Here is a 4,429-nt window from a genome sequence, read left to right on the forward strand (position 1 = left end):
AGTTTATCTTTTTGTTTGATTCTCCTGAATAAATTTTCAGGCGGTCTACCTCTATCAAATCTGATCATTATGACTCTGTGAGGTTTCCAGAGCCTAATCACATACCTAGCAATAGCCTCAACTTGAGCCACAACAAAAGCTGCACTGACCCCATTTTTTATCTCTGCCTTCTCTCTGTTCCTTTTATCTCCTTTTCTTTTCTTTTTTTCTTTGGAGACCTTTTCTCCCTCTGACATACTTTGTTGCTCTGCAAGGACCCTCTGACCTGTCCTAACGGCTCTAACGGCTTCCTCACATTGTTTATCCTCTAAGCAGGCAGGGACCATTTGCCAAAGAGGTTTTGGTCCGGGCTTAAGCTTGCCGTCTGTGGCTTCTCTATCCCACACAAAGAAAAAAAGAAACAAAATTACCAGCCTTGCCCACAAAGGATCCATAACTTTAGGTTTCTTCACAGTGGCTCTCCACCTAGGCCCATATCTTTCTTCCTCATATATGGCTGCCTCTTCCTCTAATTCCTCCTCCTCCGACTCTGACAACTCTTGCTCAGAGTCACTGCCAGCCAGTTCTAAGGCTTCTAATTCTTTTAATGGATACAAAGTATCCTCTCTGGATGACTTGTACTTAGTCCTCCGGGGCATACCTATTTTTTCCTCCGGCTGCCTTTCTTCCGCCTTTGTATCTCTTTCACTTTTGTTTTAGTAACCTTTTTCTTTTTGCGTGCTCCTAATTTCTCACTCTGCTCCGTTTCTGACATGCTCTCTTAAATCCAAAAAGGGGCATGCCTCTCGGAAGCCTAATTTCTCACTCTGCTCCGTTTCTGACATGCTCTCTTCCAAAAAGGGGCATGCCTCTCGAAGCTTACCTTTTAATTTACCTTTTCGCAGTTCTGAATCCTCTTCAGCACACTGAAGGGTCCCCTCGGCACCGGCGATGTTGGTTTCCGGGTTTCGGCACCACTTGTCACGCGCCTAATGTCCCGCCAGTAAGAACGATGCGTGGCAACAGGATTCTTCTGCGAACTAGCCTTTACTGTGTTATAGCTCTCTTGAACAGGGACCCCAAGCAGCAAAGTCGCTCGACTTATATACACAACAGTATGCTAATTATCTCTCAGGGATTGGTGAGGCATGGATCACCCCACTACTTGTCCTCCAGGGATTGGCGGAGAATGAATCACCCCATTAGCATGGTACCGCCCCTCATTAGCATATTAACGGTCAACTGACACCTGGTGCAAAAACCGCACATGTGCAGTACCGTTGTTCACCACTGGAGGGCGCCCTACATCTCATTATCGTATGGCCGCCCTAGCAATGGGACAAGCCTGCACATGCGCAGTAAGTTGTCGACATCCAGACAAGGCTGGATGTCGGCGCCATCTTTGTTTCGCCGCGCCGCTCTCTACAAGTGAAGCCAGAGTTCTGTGCACTGACCTCATTGACCCCACCTCAAGGGGCAACCAGCATAGGGAACTGTGCCTGTTTTAGGTTGCCCCGGGCTATTGGGGTCTTACCCATCATTGACTACTGGCTCTGGAAGGCTAGTCTCCCTGGAGAGCATGCCCTGGTGAAGTACGTTGGTCTATTGGGAGGTGTTTCTCCGAGAATCAGGCCTGTATATCCTTGGGGGGTGGGCATGGTTCAGGGCAGCACTTGGAGCAGATCTTATTGATGGAGTGTTGGCATGACATATGCAGCATAAGACACTTGAAGAGAGTGATTACTAACAACAGAACACCCCTAACATAGCGTAAGTGACCATCCAAGAGGAATCTAAGAGCCTTTTAAGGTTGTCTTATACTTTAGTGATAGCACTCACTTCAAAGGACATAGCTGGGGGTCTGGTAGAGTTTAACTTACGTATTTGTTCTCTGAGGAGTATGGAATAATTGAGGAACTTGGTGGACCATGTCCCCTTGATGTAATGGGCCAACTTCAGCCTCTCTGAGGTGGAATTAGGTACCTGGTATTGAATCAAGCAGCAGGACCTAAAGCTATGGTCACATGCAAGAAGAGACAAATCCTGCACCATCTCTAGTTCTTCTGATAACAGCCTGTTGTAGCAAAATGTGGATGGCCCAGTAAAGATGTTGATTAACTCTGTTATCACAGTTTCTGTCAAGGCCACTGCTGCTGTAGTTGCCCCTGCTACAGCCGCCAGGATGGCAGTAATGATGGCTGCAGTAATGCCAAAATCATATTTGACCCACCTTAGGGGTTGCAGGTTAGTTTTAGACATCAGAGTGATAGCATAGAAAGGAGTTGCATTTGCCACTGGCATCTATCTCACAGCAGGTTTATGTAGGAGGATGGCCAGTTTGGTGTGGTGGGACCAGCAGGTCATCCGATGGCATGGCGTGTTAGAACAGTTCAGCACTTCTTGCATGTCAGAAGCATTTTCGAGAAGAAAGAAGTGTGGAGGGAGAACGCACGTGGGGAGGGGGCCCAATTAATCCTGGAGGCTGTAACTATCTTTAAATTCTTACCATCGACAGCTAGATCAGTAAAAGTCTGATTAAAGATGCTACCACCCCTTAAGGGGCTCAGGTTGATACAGCCAAGAGCCCCACAAAGGTCCTGGTTCCTCAAAAAGGTATCGTATAGAGTCTGGGCGGATGTTCTATGGAGATGGGGCTGGTCCTTGGACTGTAGGAAGAAGCACTGTAGTCCTAAGGTATAGGGGTCAATTTGAGATCGTTGATGTTAGCAATATGTATGTACCCCATAGTCCTGGGCCGGGAGAGAGGGGGGTCAATTAGACAATGTTCCCACAGGATTGAGAGTTTGACTATGGTGGGCATTCTGCTTGCAGGGGAACAGCGAGGGGCGGTAAGGCGGCGATTACCCCGCTGAGGTAGGGAGAAGTCAGGGTCGGCATAGGGCCGGATGGTGGGGGAAGCGTCTCTATCTCCATCATCTTTCCTGAAGCTTTATTGGCATGAAAGTCCCCAGTCCTGAAGTTCCTAAGTAGGATACAGGGGCCCCTTGCTATCTATCATGAAGCAAATGGTGGTAGTAACAGGCCAAGTACCGGTAATTGTCTGAGTTGCGTCTATGGGTCCATGAATGGGAGTCCCAGGGTGGCATTAGTTGTAAAAAGCGCAGGGTATGCAGGGGAACCTGAGTTAATAGGCAATAACAACGATGGCAAAGGCACAAGGGCCCACAACTCCTCAGCAATACCGGAGCAGAACGAGAAGAGTCAGACTCCCCCAGCGTCCATGCCTCGGTGGTTGCTCGCACATCCCTCACGGGCACCCGTATCTGCGTTGTGGATCCCTAGAGAAAAACACGGACCTCGCTCCCGTGTCAGGAGGGCTGGCGGTGGTGATTGCCATTGTGAGGCAAGAGGATCTCTCTATCTAACCAGGGGGAGAGGAGTGTTTCCGAGCGGCGAGGTCCCTTATCGAAAGAAAGAAAATTCTTGCGGAAGATCACTTGCACCAAGGCCAAATGCGGGTCTTGCTTAGCCTTAGATGACGTGACCTTTACCGGCAGGGCTATTTGAGATTTGTTCCTTTCCACAGTGGTCTGTCCCTGTGGATTGCAGGAAATGCCAAAGGTATGATTAATTTCCAGGAGGTCAGGAGATCGGCAAGTTGTTTAGAGTAGGCAGGGCTGTTACCCGTTTTTAGGGCCCAAGGCACTCCCATTACTCGCATGGCTTACTTGAGGGCTGGCTTCACACGGGAGGCTTTTTCTCCGGCAAGTGTCAGAGCACAGACGTAAGAAGAGCAGGTATCCAGTATTACGTGCACAAAGTGAAGGTTCCCAAATGGAGGATAGTGAGTAATGTCAGTCTGCCGTATGGTACTGTGTAATAGGCCTCTAGGATCCACTCCCCCGCCCGATCGAGGGGGCTCAGGGGCATCAGAGGCGCACACGTGGCACTGAAACAAGCTAGATATTTTACGAAGACATTGAGAGCTCTGAGACAAGTTTGCAAAGGCTCTGTGGGGACAGGTGAAGTTGTTGGTGCAGCGCCAGGGCCTGCTCCAGGAGTTCTAGATCGGCAATCATAATCACAAGGTCCATGAGATTCGATGAGTCACCGAGAGCCAAGGCACCAGGGATCCCCGAATGTGACCTAGTGTGAGAAATGTACCAAGGATGGGGTCTTTGCTGTAGAAGCTTCTGGAGCATGGTCATTGTCAGATAGAAGGGGTTCAGGCACTCTTCAGTCTGGGAGAAGGGTACTACACCGGCAGCCCGAACTGCGTATTGGCTCTCAGAAAAAAGCAGTCTCGTCTTGGCACAGCTCAAGCTTCTTTATTATTGCCTTAGCTCTCCCAGCTGGACTGAGCCAGAGTTAGGCAGTACCTGGGCGGCTTCCTCTTTATCGGGGTGTTGTATCAAGATGCCATATCCGAGCTTGTTCGAGTTGGAGAAAGCAATGGTGTCTCCCACCACTGGGGAAGAGGCGGGGTGCT

General features: G+C 49.4%; 1 long non-coding RNA gene across 1 annotated transcript; it reads right to left on the minus strand.

Moving 5' to 3' along the window:
- Nucleotides 1-2,915: 2,915 nt before the first annotated feature.
- Nucleotides 2,916-3,970, minus strand: LOC120098247 (uncharacterized). Its single transcript, NR_190686.1, is given in 2 exon segments — nucleotides 2,916-3,536; nucleotides 3,669-3,970. It is a non-coding gene; the product is annotated as an uncharacterized LOC120098247 (long non-coding RNA).
- Between the last annotated feature and the right edge of the window lie 459 nt (nucleotides 3,971-4,429).

The sequence above is a fragment of the Rattus norvegicus genome, chromosome 18, assembly GCF_021556685.1.
Source record: "Rattus norvegicus strain SHRSP/BbbUtx chromosome 18, alternate assembly SHRSP_T2T, whole genome shotgun sequence".
Lineage (NCBI taxonomy): Eukaryota > Metazoa > Chordata > Mammalia > Rodentia > Muridae > Rattus > Rattus norvegicus.